At 40.5% G+C, this 21,215-nt stretch overlaps 1 protein-coding gene across 13 annotated transcripts in view; it reads left to right on the top strand.

Moving 5' to 3' along the window:
* The window catches only part of ptprfb (protein tyrosine phosphatase receptor type Fb), a 169,702-nt gene that overhangs the window by 32,300 nt on the left and 116,187 nt on the right, over positions 1-21,215 (top strand). Inside the window, exon 1 of one of the 13 annotated variants that reach the window (XM_084369361.1) lies at positions 8,999-9,279. The exons of the other annotated variants lie outside the window; for them this stretch is intronic. The gene's annotated coding sequence lies outside the window, so the exon portion shown is untranslated. Of the gene's footprint in view, positions 1-8,998; positions 9,280-21,215 lie in introns of those variants that run through there. 13 annotated transcript variants of the gene reach the window in all.

The following is a 21,215-nucleotide window of genomic DNA, read 5'->3' as shown; positions in this document are numbered from 1 at the left end:
CAGTTTGGGGCTGTCCGATGGGATCAGCTGCATGGCTCCGAGCAGAGAGATCGACTTGTGGAACGAGGAGGGGCCGTACCTTTTTTGACAGACTAACTTTAAACCATGCAGCACCTCTTAAAGTCTAATCTGTGGTCATGAAGGCATGCTGTGTTTACTGGGTAGCAATAGCGACAGTGTGACCTACAGTATGACTTTGACCTCGGCCTGAAATATATGATTGCTGTCGGAAGTAGGGGTTGTTCTTGGGTGCCTCAGTGCCACCCACATGGTGGACCTGTTAATGCCATGCTGGTAGGTCAGACAGTCGGGAGCCTAAATGGAATTAAGTAACTCCAAGAATGTTTATCCCTTTGACACACCCAGTGCACACGCGATAAGAACAAATCTATCTTTTTTAGTTTGAGATGTAGTATTTTAACTTGTAATTACCTAGAAACATACACAGTATACAAGTAATACTGTTTGTAACCCTCAGAAGTTAGCATTAAATGACATTAAATCACTTAATTCAAATCGTATTACATTTAAGGTTTCTTTAATATTACACTTGGGTGCCTATATACAACATGCTACTGTCTCTTTGGAGGCAAAAAGGTAAACTATGACAGAGTACATGAGTTAACACGTCTATAATTCATGAAAATTGTATAAACATGGTTTTGAATCTTTTGCTTTTTGATTTTCAGCTCCGTGTTGCTGATCACATCCTCAAAGTCAGTACTTGGTTTTTCTGTCACATGAGCCACTGGCGTCAGAAAGCGACTTGACAGTTGGCCTGACTTGACTGTCAAAGTCCCAGAGGTCTTAGTAAGCTTCAACATGTGCTCTAGGCAAGAGGGTGCAAAAATATTTCAATATGTCAATATAAGACATTCTGTGGAAGAGCTTTTAGACACAGTAACAAATTTGCTGATAAAATTATGTAAAACATTTAAAATATAGTAGATGGAAATTTAAAGAGAAATTTAAAGACAATTTAAAGAGTTATATATATATTGTTGTGGTGTTTATATATATTAATATTATTAATAGAGAAAATAAACAACAGATTAATTGACATTTCATATAATCATTAGTTACAGCCCTGCTATATGTATACAGTATATGTATATAAAAAAATATATAATAGGTCTGAGTTGAAGGTTAGGATGTCTGGGTATTTTCCTCACTCACAGGTATATCTGTGTCTGAGATACAGTGTTTTCTTTTTATTTTTTTGGGTTCCCAGCTCAAAGAGCTTCACTGCACTTTAGCACTTCTACTTTCCCCCATCAAGAGGTAAAAACGGCACAGAGGGCTCTGGACTATTTGAAAAATTGTTCTTTCCCCCTGCAGCACTTAAGCTCAGATCTTTGTCATTATTAGCTTGCTCCTTTAGCCGCAGATTCCTCTTTTATAACGATAGAGACCAATGCCCTGAACCCAGTTTGCCTGATCTGCCACGCGTCAGAAATCCCAGAGATAAGTAATAGAAGGTGTAACACTTAAAAGGCTCAGTGAAGCTGAATGGGAGGAAAGGGAAATGACTGGCTTTGTTCTCCATTAGCACTCAAATTAATCCACTCATTTCTTCTCTATAAATTTATGAGCCACTGATGCTATAATAAGAAGTTTTATGTTGAATATTTCATTTCCTTAATTATTTTGGGCTAGCTTTGTAGTCAGTCAGTTGAGGTCCATTTGTTACTCTCTGCTATACATGGTTAATGAAGAGAAAAGCACTAAGAATTCCTGTAAAACTGTGGTAGGTTCAGATTACTGTTTAGCCTTGGTCAGTTATTTAGTTATTTATTGAGTGTATTCAAAAACACTGTGTAATCCACTTGCAGGACAATCTTCAGCTCATACTTGTTATTTAACACCTCTTAAATATAGAGGATCCAGTATTACTGTCAGGTCTAGCCTAAGTCTAAGTTTGAAGTAAAATAAAACCACATTTTTAATCAGTCTTGTTGTAGTTCTTATAACCTTGGATACTCAATACTAATTTCCACACAAAACATCGGATCATTTTAGTCTCTTTTCTTTGATGTGTTCACCGTTTTGGTCAACAGAGGGCCCTTATCTTTCACTGTCAGTCCAGCTATTGTCGAGGAGAGAGACCCTGCAAATGCAAAATGGCATGAGTGATGGATTACTCTTTTATTTGGCAGGCTTTTCATCTGTTGAATTGTGTGTGTGTGTGTGTGTGTGTGTGTGTGTGTGTACACGAGCGCATGTGTGCGTGAGTGTGTGTGTGTGAGAGTGCGTGCGTCCTCGGCATGTTGATGTCTGTGTTTGGGACAAATGGGAGAATTTCTTTGGGTTTGTTTTGAATATGTGGAAGACCATGACTGATGCTGACTCAATTTTAACATCTCATTGTCTAATGGTTATATTTAAACTTTTAGACAGCATTTAGTGACTGTAGGAGGAAAGCAAAATATAGGATACAGCCTGCACATTAAAGTTTCATTCTTACTATATCATATGTACTATATATATTGGATGTTGGATATATTTTTTGTATCCAATATGTCAATATAATCATGTAATATTTAGATATATTTGCAAGCTATTGCTACTATATCATTATATAGCCTAAGCCATAAGTGCTCAGCCCATTATCAGTTTTTCATGCGAGGGGCGAGCTCATAATTTGTGGTTTATTTCCTTTTAGCAGTGTAAGCAGCCTACTCCAACAGAGGGAATAATTTCATTCCCTCTCCTTTCGATTCCACTAAAGTGATGCACTCTGGTGCAAAGCTTGGGGAGATTTCCTAATGAGAGCTATTAACAATGCTGAAGTTCATTTCTGGTTTTGAATGCATCCCTTTGTGTCCGAGTTGTTTTTCCTGCATGCCAATGTGAAATTATTAGAATAATAAAATGCTTTATAAAGACACATGACGGTTTGTTCTATGATAAAACAAGTCCAGGGAAGCATGAGAATCACTGCACAGAATCATATGTGGTCGTTTTTGTGTGGTTGAACATTGACGCTGAACATCCACAAAGCTTAGAGTGTATTTTAAAAGTAGTTGACACATTTCACTGTAGCCAGCCAGGCTACTTATCTTCTTGAGTGCTAGCACCTTATCCTCTGTGTGAGGCAGAAATTTATGGAGGGAAAGCATCTGGAAGGCTGTCTTGTCAGAGACAAAGTGTAGCCTCCTCGGGTTGGGAGAGACTCACTGCTCTGTGGGGCTTTTATTAGGAACCTCACTGAAAGTTTTTCAGATTTATCAAAGTCTCCTCAGCACACTGCATATTTTCTCCATCCGAGATGCTGCAGAAAGTGCTAGCCCCTGTTTGGATCGTATCCTTGACCTATTCTTTTGAAACATTTGATGTGTGTGCAAGTCTGTACTTGTTTTGATGATGGTTTTCTCAGCCACTGGGGAATATCTGTTTTAAGGGGAAAACGCACCAGAAGACACTTTAAAAAAGGCAGAATTTGGCATCGTGCTGTTAATCTCTGTAAAAATGTTGCTGTTTGTTGCTGGTTTTCCTCACTCTCTTGAGATGAGTGGCTAGATGAAAATGATTGTAGTTTGTAGTTGACAATTTTAACATGAGATAAGGACATGGTTTGACAAGGTTCAGGGAGAACTACATCATAAAAGAAGCAGGTATCAGTTTCTCTGCTGACAAAAACATCACAGAATGCATTGTAGATCTTTGTGGATCTGTTGACGCTAGCCTGTGAAATGTAACACTGTTGAACAGCTGGCCATAGCACACCCAGGCATTACTCTTTCTCCATGCTGACTTTTCCTGACTGGAGAGCAAACTAGGCTGCTTTTGCTATCACTCTCCACCTAGACAAAAGGTGAGACGTCTTGCGATATCCTGCTCTCGTAACCCTTTTGTATACTTCAAGGAAACCGGCGAAGGAGAGTTTTGTTGTTTGTCAGTGCTGAGGTGGCTATCTGTTCTAAAAGTCTGCCTGACAGTAATCTCAGTGGAATGATCATTGATCAAAAAGACAAATAGAGGCCTGAAAATTAGACCAAGGGGAGTCGTATTCAGGTGAGAAAAGAAGTAGATTGAACCATGCAGGCTTTAGAGTAGGCAGAGGATGACATTGAAGGTCACCCGCTAAGACACGTTGGGATAAATGGAGCCAACATCCATATCATTGATCGCCAACATACCCTTTGAAGTCGCACAGAGTTGCATTTAGTCCCCAGTCTTGCACGCTGTTCCAGACCCTGCTGTATGCCTCTCCACCCATTGGGGATCTCCTCAGTGCTACAGAAGTGACTATTACTCCCCAAGAGGACTCTGCAAAAATTCTGTATGCAAGATGAAACAATAAAAATGATGCTACGTCACTTGTGCTCTCACAAACAGAACCTCCCGATGTATTTCACCTCAAAGCGACTTTTCTGAGCCACCCGTTTCTTTGCTTTCATTGCCACCCCCGTACCCTTCACTGAGAGCAGTAGGCAAGGAAGTCAGTCTCTGGAGAGATTCAGGGAGTGCAGCGGGGCCAGAGGGTGAAGAGGGGGCACAGCGCTGTAAAGTGCCTCAATGTCGCTTCATTTCCCCATTTTAATTGGGCTATCTAAATGCACCCCCGGTTTGTCAATACCCGCCAGGGTCCCAGATAAAAATGATTTGTCTCATGCATTCGGCGGCACGCTCTGCTGTTCCCTTTAGAGAGCGTGCCCCGCCAGTTGTCAGCAGCAGAGTGTAATGGAGAGCGCTCGTTGTTTTTGATTTTCAACGAGGAGGAGGAAAATAAGTGCGTTCCCCTCGCACTTCTACCCGTCTTAGTCTTATTTCTTTATTCCTTTCTCTCACTCTGTAACTAACAAATCAATATAGGCATGCAGTCAGACGCACCTCCATGGACGCATATAGAAACACAGACTAGGGGACACATGCACAAATTCACATGCTTAACACACACAGACACGTCTGTACAGGCACGTACACGCAGGCACTCACTGAAGGTCAACACAGCGAAGCCAATCTTATCTGTGTTTTTATGTGCTCTGTTTCCCACTGTCCTTGTCTTTTTCACACCTCCTGTCGTCGTGTGCCATCACCTTCCCTCTCAGCGCTGGAGCCAGCGTTATCTGCAGACAGTCCTGAGAAAAATTCTGGGCCAAAAGTGTGCCCTTGGTGTTTGGACTGTTTGGACATTTTCATTCATTTTTGCGGGCTCAGAGATGCATTGGCCTACTTTGCATTGTAAAGATAACCATTTTGTGCTCAGCTATCTACTCTGTGCAAATGCCGCTCTTTTATTCACTTAACTGATGAATGAAAATATGATGGCTTGTATGGAGAAAATGACATATAATTAGATCACCAGATGCATAGCTCTGACTTGCTGCCAGAGGTACATTACAGTGATAATTTGCAAGTACCCTTAACCACTGTTTGTTGGTTAGAATATGATCCATGTATAGGATATAAGAACCACCTGATTTCAATCTGGAGTTAAATTAGCTTACAAATAGACCATATCAGTAGCCAAGCCTCAGTAAATTGTGAATTGGGCTGGGAATTCTAAGCTAACAGGTGTTGCCCAGCTGTGCTCTTGGACGTGATGACATAGTGCTAGTCTTAAGAGCCCATCAGCAGCAGCACACTGACTTTCACAGCTCAGTGTTTACGACACAGGTCAGCATTTTTTCACAGGCATGCAGCCAGAATTGTGTTTATCAGTGACCCTCTGAATGGGGGATAAAGCACATTTGTTTTAGATGTCATTTAAAGGAAGTTTTAAAAAATGTATGACTTTAGATAATAGCTAATGCTTCGCTGAATTGTGGTTTTAGATAGTGGTAGGCTGCAGTGTTTCCAAATGCAGTATATATTCCTATAATGATAGACATCAGTTATTCAGTCAATATGTGCTCTTCTGACACCAGACCGAAAAACTTGCTTTCTTACCTCGGAGCTGACTCTTGTTAAAATGTTTTGGCAGACTTGTTACACGGGGCAGAACGTTTTATTGATAAAGCCCCAGGGCCAATCCCATTGGTCATCAGCCAGTGCAGTTTCCCACCCAATGATGCTGAGCTGTTGGTCTTGATCCAGGTGGTCTTTACCTGCAGATAACCCTGGAGCTGCACAACAGATTTAGTAAATGTAATGTTTCACAAAATAACGCCGGAAAGCCAGAAAAAACGTCGATCACATAAAATCAAGCTTTCACATTAATCTTTTATCTGATAGCAGAAAGTCAGTGAGAGGCCGCCCTTCTTCAGATGGAAGAGGTGTCGACCTTTTTTTCAGTCTAATGAAATGAGCGGGGGATGGGTGGTTGTCACAATGTTATAAATTCTCAGACTTGGTAGGGGGTGTTTCCAACTCTATTCAAGCTCTTGGGGGGTGGGGCAAGAGATAAGTCCTAAAACTGCCTGAGACACAATACCTCACTCGAGGCAACAGTTTTAATCTCGCATAGAGGGTTACTGTTGGAGTCCATCTGTGTTTTGAGTTTTACATTGCACTAAAATGAGATTACACTACTACAGATGAAATGGCTCATGTTGTGCAACTGACACACTACACTGCATTACTGTAGCTCACAATTAATTTTCTCACCCACTCTTATGTTAAGACCACCAGCCAATCTAATCTGTACTTCTACCTTTTACCACTGAGTGATTTGTTCAGCAATTTGATCTCAGATGAATGTGACATTTGAGTTGGCAGACTCTTTACACCCACAAAAATACTTTTTCTCCTCTCCTCAGGGCTGTGTGGGTGTAATAATTATTCTCCAGAAGGTTCCCTCAAACTCTCATGAGTTTGTAGGCTTCCAAAATGTCCAGATTGGTTGTTCTGCTTTTACAGATAATTTTGATCTAAGTAGGGTGATATAGGTAAATGGTCTGCTATATTATTTTAATTATTGATTAATCATTTAGTCTATGACACTGTCAATATGCTCATCAAAATTTCTCAGAGCCCAAAGTGCCATTTTCATAGCATCTTTTGTCCAACAAACAGTCCAAATCCCAGAAACTCTTCATTAAGAACCCTTACATGTCAGGTTGAGTTTTTGTGCATGTTGTATGCTTGAGATCCCATTTTTATTAGTGAGATTATTGCACAAACAGCTTGAAAATGTTTATATGTCAGGCTGTACAAACTGAATTACTTTTTAATCAGATGGCCCACATCCTAGTTCTAAACTAGAAGGAAAAGTTAAAGATAAAACAATTCTTTCTCTTGCTGAAAACTCTGTTATGTGCAGTGTTTTGCCTCCAGTAAAATCAGACTGTCTCCCATTGTTAACGACAAAGAGAAATCTAGAACACATTGCACTTCGCCATTTCCTACAGCAGAGTTTAAGCCTAGAAGACATTCGACATTGCTGCTCTTTGCGTGAAACCATCATACTGGCTTTTTAGAACTTCACTCTGAATATCTTTTGTTATGGTCTTGACTGTGTCTGCAGTAGGGCTGCGCAATTAATGGAAATATAATCAAAATTGAACCATGGCCAAGTGCAATATCCCAATCATGATAAAGGTTCAAATGTGTGACAAAGTAGCATTATAATGAAGAGCTGTATCACTGCAGAGTTGCACTGGTTGTCAAATCTTGTTCTCCAGATGTAAGAAAACATTTTTGTTTGGTCCAGACCCAAACAAATGTCCCATTATCATGTTTTTAATAGTTTTTTTCAGTGAAAATGAACATTGTGAGGCCAAAATTATCATTGTCCCTAATCATGAATCATATTGCAATCTCAATTTTTGGCAAAATAATCACATTATGATTTTTCTACCATATCATGTAGCCCTGATTTGCAGGACTGCCCTTTTTAGATCAGTAGGAATTACACTAGCCAACAGTATGGCAATTCTTAAAGTTTATCTTCCCTTTCAGAAAGTACTTTTGTATTATGATATTGTTTGTAATGTATAATTTAATTGTTAATGCAACATGGTATTATATATGGCTCCATCTAAAAACATTTGTCCCGGACCAGGTCAGGCCTTGCAGCGTCAGCAGTGCCACTGAAATGCATAAAAAAAACATCATTACGTCGAGGGCGAAACATTGTTGAAGCATTGCTGGATGAGTCAAGTTACAGTCCACACAGTATTATTGGGATAAATGAGCAAACCTCTCCCCAAGGTCCTGAGGCTCTGTGATCTATTAAGGCGCTGTCGTCTCGGATGGTGAATCTCAGAGAGCGAGGGAATTTTGGGGGAAGAGAATGGTTGTGCTGACATCCTCTCTCAGTGCAATCCCTTGTCCTTGTAGGACGGAAGAGAAAAACAGCACCAGAGGCTGACTTGGCTGTTCCTCTGAGCTCTGTCATAAATCCAACTGAACATTTCTGAACATCTGTTGTGGATGATTAGCTCCATGGCTAGCAGAGTTTGACCGGAGGGAGTGAGAACCAGTGTGTTTGGGACTTGTGTATATGTGTGTGTACTCAACGCCTTGCTGATTTAAGAATGAGGATTTTGCATATTTATTTTCTTTTTTTTTCCAGCAAGAGAGAGAGAGCGAGAGAGAGAGAGAGAGAGAGGGCAAAAATAATTTCTTGAAACAAATTAATTACCCCCAAAACATGTTACCGGACATGTTATATTGGCACAGTCCTCTGGGAATGCTTGTTTGTTTCAAGGTCACATTTTGTTTACACCGATTGATTTTGAAATACACAAAGGACTTCCATTCAAAATTAGAATTGGGCATATTGGACATGCTGTTTTTGGTCCAGTTAAGGATAAGCCTGCATATGAGCGTACAATAGGTCACATTGGCCCCCTCAGAGGTGGTAGATAGAAAAGACATAATGGAGAATAGAGAATACATAACATCATGTGTACTCCTACCTCAAACCTTTTCTTCCTATATGCAGGTGCACTACAAAATTGTTTCTCATTGGTCAAGGTTCAAAAAGGTAAGGCCTCGCAGCCTCCTCCCTCTTCTCGCTGAAATTTGACACCAGTGACATCACATAGTGGGTTTGGCTTCTTGCAGGCAGTCCCTGAACACACGCTCAGTGTGTGAACAAGCTTTGCCTCTGAAGGATCTCTCCTCAAGCCACATTGCTGTATAGCCACAGCTGGAAACGTATTACTGGAGAGCCAAAAAGACAGTTCGTCTGTTTTAATGAAACGCTGTGAATGGAATAACTGAGCAGGAACTGGAGACTACTTTTCTCTCACACACTTTTTTATAAGACATCGTTCAGGGATAATCTTTTGTGGATACTGCTGGATTTTCTTTTCCATGATTTTGGATACTCTGTCTCTGGAATAAGGAATAAAAAGAATTTATTTAAGTGGACCTAACTGACATGCATGGGTAAGTGAATTTCGGACCACAGACTGTACCTTGTCACTGATGAAAACAGAAGTTCTTTAAAAAAAAAAAGATGAGGCTCAGGTTTGGTGGAAACTTGCTGGACTGTCGTAGACCCTGAACTTTATTTCTCTCTAGATCCCTGTTCCAGGATGTTGTTTTTCATCTTAGGATGTACCTTTTAACTTATATTTAAAGTAGCAAAATAAGTTGATGTGTTACACTTCAATGGTCAGGTATTTTCTTACTATTCTTTTGTCCGCTTTTCTTTTGTCCTTGCTCACTCTTGCTTGTTAAGCCAAAACAATAGTTTAACCTCGTCTTGGCTTAGCTCTATTGGCTGGCTCTCTGGCAAATTGCCCTGTCTGGTGCAAGCCCTCCCCTACGTATTCAGAGGACTTTGAATAGAAGAGCCATAGAATGTCCCCTAGCTACTGCTGCTAAGGTGAGGCTCCCTACCGTTCTACTGCATTAGGCCTGCGCTGAGGCCAAACAACCTGTTTTTCTAGTTGTCTTTATCTCCCTGGGCAATCTGGAGGGTTAAATTTCAGCGACAAGAATTCCAGTTAGAAGGAGACACTGAAAGACTTTGAAATCCCTGATAAACTTCTGGAAGTCCGAAATTATAATTTTTAGAAAATGTTTGGACCCGGTTTTCAACAAAGTGTAACTGGTATGTGTCTAAAGTGTGATTGAAAGGTTTTCTGTTTGTTTTTCTCTTACTGTGAATATCAGCTATATCTTAGTTAAAAGATATTTTTGGGAAAGACTCTACTGACGTCACATGAAAACTTTCTGTACCTTTGTCTCTTGATCTTTACAAAGAGAAACCAGCTGGAAATGTCCCCTTCAGCTGTAATTATGTCCTAAATCTTTTTTTTTATTTCTTTTTTTTATTTTTTGATTACAACATAAAACTTTTATACGCTTGTATGAGAACTTTTGGACAGTTCATCTTGTTCTTGGTCGAAATAAATGTGGCAGTAGTTGCTCAATAGGTTTGTTGCTCAATACAAGGAGCTGTTGTCAGTTGAAAACATATCCTTTTTGCTACTCGCTCTTCTTTGTCAAAGCTGTCTTAAGCTTTCAAAGAACATAGTGTAGACAACATGTCTGTCTCGTTTTGTTTGGCCTTTGAAATGGCTAGACTTCCCTATGGGTCTGACTCACTGCAAAAGAAACTGTGTTTTCTTTCTTAGTTGAGCTGGGCTTGCTTTTCATTATTTATTGTTTATATTTTTCCTTTTTATTTAATGTTTTAGGAGTACAACCATCACTTTACAGCTCATCCCTGTTACGCTTGACTTGGAGTGGCAACCGAGACTTGATTAAAAAAATGACCTTGAGGTGAAACTCGAGATGGACTCTTGTTAAAATGTCTGTTCAGCTGCTCAGGAGTATAAACAAACAACACAAAAAAACATCAGCTATCTTCATCCGTTCAAACTGGATGACCTGTGGGTCGTCCTCCTTCACCTCCACCTTCACCGCCACCGACCCTTCATTCCACTTTTATGACTGTGCTTAAGTCACGTTGTCACCGGTAATGTTCCAGAGAAACATTAAGTGATATTAGGAAGTGACCTGAGGAAATAACTACGGCCATTTGTATGCCTCTGCTCCTTATTAGATTTCCTGTCCAAACACACAAAATATCCCTCACTTTAATGACTGCAGTCTTTCCTTTTGGAATAAATTACTCTGTTTGGAGCAGTCAGTCACTCAGTTTCTCTCCCCATCGAATTCCTCAGAAGTAATTATGGGCTGAGTATATGGATTTTTCCATAGGACTTGATTTCTCATCATCGCTGAATTGGGTGATGTGTAATGGCCTGTTAACGCATGATGGATCCCCTTAGTCACTCTAGTCCCAGTTGGAACATGAAAAAGGTTGCTTACAATCACAGATCAATGTCTGTGAAGGCGATTGTGTCAGAGGAGCCAGACCTTTGTCTTTGACGCATACTGTAAGTAGACACAAGCCTACTAGCTTCTGTTGGGTTATTAAAGTTCAAAGCTTTGATGCTGTAGCTGAAGTGTAGACTTATTTATGATTAGGCCTCAGACTTGGCAGCAGAGGAAAGTTTCTCATTTATTTTCATGTCAGGAAGTGTTCCCTGATGGTGACAAGGTCATGAGTAGTTGTTTTATGATGACAAGGCCTAATTGTCAATCCTCCGATCTTTACTAAATCAGATGTTTATGCAGTGTGGGGTGAGTGTGCTGGATTTGCTCTTGCGTAATGCGCTGTGTCAATCAACGGCCACCGCCTGTGTGATGTGTTAGCTGTGTTGATAGTCACTTTTTGGTCTCAGTTGTGACACCTCTTTCTCTCAAACAGTCGCTCATTCATTGTGACAGGTGCTGAGGAGAAGGTTTAGAAAAAAGGATTTCTTTATCACAAAATTCACCAGTGTTTTGACACAAACACTTATCTTCAGCTGCCCCAAGCAGAGAGCTCTTTTGATTGAACTCTGTCTATGTCTATGCTTTGAAATCTACACACGCTTGCTAAACACACCTTGAGGTTTTGACAAGGGACCATATTCAAATAAACAAACAGGTTTATTTTAGAGAAGGTGATGTTATTTTTGCAGCCAATTAGTGCCTAAATGGAAATTGAGTTGATCACAGTGCTCAGGCTCAGATCGTATTCAGTTCTATTATTACCTTGAGTCCTTTTCTGTTCTCTTTCTACACTATATGTTCTACTCTGAATTCTTAATGTACCCATCTACATTTTATGCCCAGTTATCAACAGCCACCAGAGGTCTGTTTTGTGCTCATAGTCTTGCACCTTTTGATTTAAACCGTTACACTATACATTACAACCATGGGTTTCTCAACGGGAACACAAATCCGCTTTGTCAGAGAGGACATTTCCCTCCTTGCACAAAAACTCATTTCAATTCCACATCATCCCATTACGCCTCCACACTGATTGAAAAAGCCTACATTTCCAGGGGCAGCTGGGGTTTTTTTGTGTGCTATGTATGTATGACAGGGCCAAAGCTTGTGCTTATGTGTTTGAAATGTGCAGCAATGCTGGTTAAGGTCACACTGCATCGTGGCCATAGCAAATATAAATTCTACCATGAATTACGCTACTATCTGAAAATAGGAGAAGACCAGGGATTACTGTTCATTTCTTTGATGTTATATCAGTAAATTACTCTATGATACGCTGCGAATATCTTGTATTTAATATTGTTTTTTTCTGCAGAGAGGTCAGATTGGTTGCATTTAGACTGCCATTGTGAATTAAAGGTCACAGCTTTACCTTGGTCTCGAATATGAGGGGATAACTGTGATGCTAAACTGCAGTAAAGCAAATAAAATTGAATGTAGGTTTGATTTATTTGGTGCTTGCTTCTGGGAGTACAGTCATGTGGCTGATTTATCCCTCTGCCTCTACCACCCCCCCTTGTTTACTCAGCTTCCCAATTTCTTCAAATGCCTGGCTTAGACTCAACATTCAACTTGATTACTTTATCAGCCCTCCTGCCACTTCCTCCAAAGTTATGACTTCTTCTTCAACAGTCCACTGCTGCTGATCTCAAATAGCAGCAAGCAGGACTGGTTCCTCACTATCAATAAGGTGTCATATAATGGCATAATAAGTCTTCACAGTCGCAAACAGGCTACTCAAAGACAGGCTTGGACCTGCTCACACTGAGAGAATGGCACGCGTGTTGCATGTTTTACAGTGGGATGTATTCAGCATCAGTACAACGTTTGGCTTTTGTTCATCTCGTGGTTCGTCCTCAAACACAGGCAATAACTCTTCTTCCTGCAGAACTCTGAGGTCCCTGGCTTGTTTTGGGAAGATGGATGGAGATTCATTTGGTTCCATTATAATGCCTGACTTATTTATAGCCTGCCTGTGCAGCGCCTGTTGGCCCACTGTGGCCCTGTAAGGATGCTGGGGGCTGAGGCGTTGATGAAACATTCCTGTGTCCAGGGGGTATTCTCTGAGGAGAGCACTGCTTGTTTAAGGGAGGGCAGGGGGGTGACAATGCAAGAAGAACCGTGGGCAAGGCTGCTGAAATCTAATTCCACCAGCCCTGCCTAGCTACAGCATTCCTGTTTGAGCGCTTTCGCCTATCAAAAGTCTTAGACTGTGGGGGTGTTGGGCTATATAATGATACCACATCCCAGCCCAACAACATTGGAGAAAACATATAATATGATCTGGCCCTATAAAAGTAGTTACCACAAAAAAGGAAGCGAATTTGCTAAGAAGAAATAGCTCCCCTGAAACTTTCACATTTTACTTATGCACAGTTAGGAGTTTGTAGTTCCACAGCACCAATCCCAAACCTTTATCTGGATCTCCCCCCTCAGCCTCAGAGATTACCGCTTCACAACCCTGGAGCAGGGATGCTGTCTGCCTGGTAATTTGATGGCTAATCCCCTGCCTCTTCCCTACAAATCTCTTCCCTGATAAAGGGGTTGCTTCTACATTAGTAAACATGGGAGACTTGGCTGCCTAGGCTGACAGTCAGACAAGAGGACTGGTTGAGGAAAGGGGAGATAGAGGGATAACCAGTTCTTTATAGTTCATAGGAAAGCCCCCTTGCATCTCATCCTCGGAAACTCAACTGAAGTGCCAAGAAGATGAAGATTTAAACCACGGAAATGCCTTGAAGCTTGCTAGTAAGGCGATCTAATTTTATGTATGAGGTAAATAATGCATAGCCCTTTTTTGCACATGTTGGTCAGTGCTTAAAAAAAAAATCCCAGTGCTCAGTATCTCGTGAAGCTAGTGGTTTTAATGGTTTGATGGTGAGCTGTGAATGTCTGCCAAAGTGCTGTGCTTTACAGAGAGTCTCCATACAGTCCATTGTTAATGCACATTCATTAGCTTTTTGACCCGAATATGTTATCCTAATGATCACTGCCCACTGCCGAGGCTAGACACGATGGCTCACTTAAAAGGAATTTGCTTTCTCAGATCTTTCTTCACAGGCTACACTGAGCTGTATGGACTGACTACGTGACCATGCTTGGCTGTAGTCCTTATAAGAGTTGTATTACGGAGTGTTAGCCTATGCCCCCTACATGATTTCTGTTTCCTGCCTGGTTGCTCAGCTCCTGTGATGGCGCATCAACAACGAACTAAAGCAGAGGAATCAAAACTGACGCCTTGAGCCTAAACATGCTCAGCCAAGTTTAACAGGACCTGGCAAGATAGCATTTAACCAGTCTATGGAATGACTTCAGCTTGATGACTGCAGCATTGGCTGTGATGGCTTTTCATTTGTTGACCTGACAGAAGCACTTTAGGCGTCAGGGTGGATCTGGTGGGGTGAGTGACAGGTCCTGTCCCTACGTGTCTTTCTGCTATGTGTAATGGCTTGGTGTTCAGTCTAATCGTTGTCAGAGAGTGAGATGAAATGTCAGGAAGAATTTGGTGCGATCTCTGGTTTCAGCACATAGCAGACCAGTCAAACGCTATAACTACACAAATGGACTACAGTGAGGGCTCAAAGTTTTGCATGTTTGTGCATGTTTTTTTTTGTTTTTTTTACTTTGTAATCATTTACAAATGCAAGCAATACACTTTCACACACATCTTTGAACAACATGGGTATATTGTTGAGTCAAACGTTTAGTTGTAGCAGTAGCTCTGCTGTTATCGTAGCTTCTTAATTCATGTCTCAACATGTGATAGCAATTCCTGAAACAGCCTAATTTTTAAGTTAAATGTTGCAGGTTTATTTTCTTGAGATAGCTTTTCTGGTGTCTTCACCTATTAATTTCCGCTCTCCTGTCACACGTGATTAAAATATCAGTTTGCTTGATTGGATGGATTCAGGCTCTTGTTTAAGTTGAAGAGGATTTTCACCCAACTCTTTGATTAGTCAGTAAAATCCTCACAGTCAGCTCAGAATTTCTCTAACTGGATGTGTCCAACAGATCTGTGTGTGTGTGTGAGTGCACTGTGTCTATGTGTGTATGTCTTGTTAGTCAAGCTGCAGAACAGTGACTCTACACTGGTGGTAATTGATAGTCTGGAGGCTGTCTCAGCTGCAGGTAAATCCTATCTGCAGCTGTACTATGAGGGAGAGGGGTGGGGTAGGGAGATGGTATAAATAAGTCTTCCAAGGACTAAAGATTCCAGAATAACTAGAGGAGCTGGTGGGGGAACGAAGGGCGAGGTGAGCAGATAGCATAGCTGAAAGACAGGTTGATATGGCAGAAGTTTTCCCTCGCAGACAGTTCACATTTCTTTGAGATTGCACAGGCTTAAATGTACACTTCGGCTTCATTTTTTAAAGAACATTTCTCTGAAGAACATTGTATTACCCCGCATTGTCTTTGTTCTGTATGCTTGCCTAGTGCTTGAAGCTAAGTGCTGAGGCTTAGGTGTGGCTTTTTGCCTCCTTTAAAGCATGTCCATCAGATTGACAGAGTGAAATTCAGTCTTATGCTGTGCTCCGGGAGATGTACTGTGGAGAGTAGCAACATAGAGCAAAAACGGGAAGAGCGCGAGAGAGATTGGTCCCAGTGAGAGACTCATAGGTAGTAATGAGGACGTTGGTGGAGTGCAGGTCGTCGTGTTGTGGCTCCGGCCTGTCAGTATAATGGACCTTGCTAGTCAGCTGGCAATCGATTGTACTGCTCACAACCTCGTCTGCCTGTTGTTCTTCACTCCTGCTGTCTGTCAAACTGCCACCCAGAGATGGAGGGCGAAGCAGAATCTGCTCCCAGACGACAGATACAGCGTCCAGATACTTTCTCATTACCTGTAAGGTGGTCTGAGGTGAGGTGGGAAGGAAGGCAGGTCTGACTTCTCGTTTCCAGCTAAGGTAACTTCAAGAGAAAGCCTCAGGAGTAACAGTTTAATTATTTTCTGTTTATCTTTGCTGGTAGCTGTCAGCGTTAAGTTGGTGTAATAAATTGCGAACTTGTTTTCAGGGTTCCCGCAGCTCCTTTAAAAGGTCTTGAAATAAAAGCAAGTGAATTGAGGTAATTAATTGTTGTTGTTGGTTTTGCATTTGCAGATGGTGTTTTTAAGGCTGGTTGGAAAATTGTAGCCTACCGTAAAATGCCCATTAATATGTATTTCTTTGAATAACGTCATTACTAGTTCTACATGAAGTTGACGTTCCATAAGCTACCTATAGACGTTGGTGTAAAGCTACGTTTGATCTTTTAGTTATCGTCAGTTGTGGTTGCTAGCTAGCTAAAAAACTGAAAAATAGTTTTGGATGCGACTGGCGCTGGCAGGAAATTAAGCAAGCTGTAATTGATGCTGAGGTACACGTTAAATCTGAAAAGCACCGGTAGTACACAGGGGCAACATGTGGGGTTCTACTGATGCCTGTATTGTTGGCACATACCACGCCCGAAACTTCCTGACTCAATCGCAACTTCTTAATGGTCAGCATTGAGCGAAAACAGGGCTAAAGTGCTGGAGGGTCTTCAGTGATGAGCAGGCACTATTCATTCAAGACATAAGTTGTCTTTCTATTTTATCTTTTTTTTTTTTTTTCTCGACATACTTGGGGTCTTAAATTTATATTTGTTTAAAACATTATAAAAAACACTGATTTTGACTTTAAAGTATTTGCAAAAGCCCTTGTGTTTTTTTCGGATCCCAACTAATCATTTATCGGTCAATCGGTCAATCCCAGAACCAAAGGCACAATTTCTTGTTCTGCTTGACCAACCATCCATAAACCAAATATATTCAATCAAGTTCACACATTTGAGAAGGTAGGAGCAGAATTTATGGTATATTTTTTAATTATTTGCTGAAATGTGTTGGTGATCATCGAAATTGTAGCAGACAGATTAGTTCTCTGTTCATTGACTAATCAATGAAATACACAATTTTCATCTAAATCTTCAGCATAAGTAGAAAAAAAACTGTCATGTTGTCATCTTTGAAGCTGGAACCAGAAAACCTTTGCAATTTTTCCTTGGTAACAGACGCAATACAATTGTTGTCGATTAATTTTCTATAGACAGAAGAAAATCTATGGGCATCTGTTACCAAAAGAAATACATTATCTGGCTCTGCTCATATCTTGTAAGGATTAGACACTCAGTAAGCACAGATATGCCAAGTCACTGGTGAGTTTAGAGTCCACATATTTCATAGTTCATTGCTCTGTAGCTCAGTCATTGTGTTCGGGAGCACTGTACTTGTTTGATGAACATGGTCTAAGCTGAGAGTCCCTACTTCTCTTGCCCTTTATCGACTGGTCCCTGCCTATTCCGCACTCATCTCTTTTACATTTTAAATCCTCAGGCCTCCGGAGAGCAATGGGGATATATGGTTCCATCTGCTCCAACAGACTGGCTCAGGGCTCAGACAGAAAGAAAGAGACAGAGAAGGAGACGTGGCCAGGGAGGGAGAGAGGGAGAGGTGGAGGAAACAGGGGGATGGAGAGAAACGCAGACTGACAGAAAGACAGAACGGCTTATTAGACTCTGCCTCTTTTCACTAGTTAGACAGCGGCTGAGAGGATAGTCGTCTGTAATAGAAGGCAGGAAAGGAGTTGGATTAGAGCTTTGGGATCCTTTTTTTCACATTTGAAATGGCAACTAACCCATGTTAAATCTGTTAGGTCTTAACTGTTTCAGGTAGTCCAGGAGTCTTGGCTTTTCATTGTGTAAGACAGGTTTCTTTTTGTTCCAAGGTAATTCTAGGAATAGCACGTTTAGATTCCCCCAAACACATTTCTCATTAAGGGGTCCTCCTTTCTAAATAGAACCTCATGCTTCACCACAGACACCATCAGGTACAATGTTTCTGTTTCCCACCACAAATGTTTGATTATATACGAAGTGCTTTTCCCAGCCCTCCCTGAGTTAGTCTAACCCTTCCCTGTGTCAACACTGGGTTTGTTCTTCTGTACCTTGGACCGCAGAGGATTGTTTTCCCCGAGTCGTTTACATGCTCTGTTGTAAGGTGAAATAATAAAACCGCTGTGTCAATATACAGCTCCATCTGCGCGTTTCAGCTCTGACTGAAGACAAACAAGCCCAAAACCATCCAGTGGAGTATGAAAAGTCTTGGTCTTTGTGTGTCATGAAGTGAATGTAGGCCGCAGTGACTCAATTTACATGCAAAAAATATTCCACAAAAACATTATTCCTACTAGGTTGTTTACATTGCTAATGAAAAAGAATATCCCACTAATATTTCAGTTTATATACAGCCATGCCTACTCTGATTAACAAACTCAGCCTCCCTCTTCCATTCGTTTAAACACCTTTTTGAAAAGGCTGGAGTTGAAATATTTCATGCATATCCAAAAACCCTTTAATATAATGTTTAAAAGTAGATTCCAACTATAAATGTGGGCTTTTCTTTCTTTCTCTCTCTTTTGTGTTTGCATCTCTCCCCTAACCTCGAAAACTTGTTGGCGAGGCAATACAGAGCTTCCTGTAAATTGGCAAAAGGGCCGTATATCAACATATCCCATGTCTTAATCGGAAAATGCTCCATTTGGAATCATGTCTAATCCGGAATATCCAAATAGCATATGGTTTTTGCCTATATTCAATTCTGAATACTGTCAAATTTGAAATAATAGTGAATACTACTGCGCATGTAAAGTCAATGTCAAATGTAGTCAGTGTCGATACATGTCCTTAGATTTGCAGTCAAGGATGTGAAATAAGACCATCCATCCCGTGATGAGTGAGTGAATGACTACAGTTTTTGATTAATGGCCAACAGTTATAGTCTGGCTGATCCTTCCACAGCAAATTTGAATTTTGCCAGCAGGATTTGGCAAATCCTAATACTAATGATCAACAGATATGGGTTATTCAGGGCCAATTCCAATACAGATTATTAGTAATCAAAGAGACCAATTACTGATATTTGTAACTGATATACATTTGCAGTAAAAATGAAAATCTTCTTGTCAAAATTTAGAATAACAAGAGCTTACTCAAGTTCTGTATTTAAGTACAGTTAAGAGGTACTTTGCTTGAGTATACATTTTCTGCTACTTTATACTTTCTCTTCACTACATTTATTTGATAACTTTAGTTGCATGTTAATTTGCAGATTCAGAGTTAATAGGCTATTGCTCGTGATGTGTAATCAATCAGATAGTGTTGTGGACAGGACATTGAGTAAGGATACTGTATCAGAGCCAAAGTAGCTCATTTTTAAATTAAATTATTTTATGAGCAATTGGACAAAAACTGAAAAAATCAATATGATAATCGTAAAAGTGCTGAATATCCACAACGATAATTTGCCAGGCTGATAATCGGTGAATCCCTAGTAGGGGGTGCACAATATGGATGAACTCCAACATAAAACTGTATTTTAAGTAAGTATTTTAGCATAATGATGAAAAAATCCTGAAAAATCCAGTATTGCCTCATAGCAGTTCTGCTCATTGATTTACTTTTTCTCCTATTATTAGGCATATTAAAGGGGATGGAAAGGGTGTAGAGAATTCTGTCATTCTCACAGTATTCATCCTCATATAGCCCAACCTTAGTACAGAGTATTGTTGCAAACAATTACCAGAGTTGCTGCTCTGTCACTGAGCACAGAGGCCACAGCTTGGTTCTCATGTAGACCTCTGGAGGGTCCCTGCTGGCGAAAGAGCTTCACCAACAGCCCGTTACAGTCACTAATCTGGCCTGACACCAAGCTGATTTATAATACCCCCCTACCCTAAGCACTGACTCACTAGAGGTAATTGATTTAGAACAGTGGAGACACCTGCTGAATAGTATGAAGCCCTCAAACCCCCCGCCTACGCTCTTATACAAAGTTGGGCCAAATACCCTTACCTCAGTGCAACCTGTAGATAATAAATACCCAGAAAACCTATGGAGAAGTGGAAGGGGCCTTTACTTGTTGAGCAATACCAGTGAGAAAGCCTGTCTTTACAGTGGGTTTCCATTCCACCGTAGTTCTATAATGCCTAATTTTTCAAAAATTCAGCTCTTTCTGGTTGCTAAAAATCCAGCCATGATATATCCGTGGATTGAGCTGAGCCTGAACAACTGCCTCTGTTTGGCCAGCTATTGATCTATGGAGCTCTGTATTTGCCAGTCTTTCTGCTGACATGCCTTCACTCTATTTGTCTTTTACTGGCGGAGACCAGGCTTTCTGCCCAGGGGGTGGTGAGGGTGGGGGTGGGTGGAATTGAATTGAAGTCCTCTGCGTGGTGTAAGGGGGGAGTCCATGCCTTCTGTGCTGCCTGCCTGCCTAGTCATTTTATGGCACCATCTGTCCACAAGCAAACCGTCAAGTGGTGACATCTTAGGCCATCTTTCTTGCTTGACAGAGTGAATTTCCTTTTGATATATATGCACATCTGCTGTTGAGAATGTGTCTCAGTTTATATTGCTAATTTAATTTTTGGCCATAGCACAGAAACATTTTTAATAATGCAGTAATTCATTTGTAGAACTCTCTGAAATGTAAACAAACACAAATAATAAAACTTTTTTCAGTCTTTGAACTGGGGCAAGGCTATTTAGAGACCCTGAATTTAATAAAAAAGCTTTGATATTATTATTATTATTATTATCATCCTCCATTAGTTTTGTTTAATCCTTAGCTTTGTGGAGTTACAGGTTGGCCTAAATAATAATAACAAAATGATTTTTTATTTATAAATTTATACTTATACCTCAAAATCAACAGAGATGAAAAGCAGAGAACATTTCAGTTAGACAAAGATAAACAGTAGTGATTTATAATAATAAATATAATAATGTTAGTACGCATGAAAAACAAAACAAAACTGTTGTGTATCTGCAAGGCTTGTCTGTGAGTTGAAGATTATTTTTTTAAATGTAACTAAGTTTTTATGGATACTCCATATGATCTTCTATTTATCACATTATTTCAAGCATCACTCGTTTGTATTCTATACATATGGCTTCTAAGGTTGGTGCTACTTTACAGAAAGCCGCTTCATCCACTCGATTGGTCAAGTTATGCA

This window comes from Pagrus pagrus (assembly GCF_965226575.1).
Source record: "Pagrus pagrus genome assembly, chromosome: 12".
Taxonomy (NCBI): Eukaryota; Metazoa; Chordata; class Actinopteri; order Spariformes; family Sparidae; genus Pagrus; species Pagrus pagrus.
The sequence above is the reverse complement of the archived record's forward strand: the minus strand, read 5'-3'. Positions and strand labels throughout refer to the sequence as shown.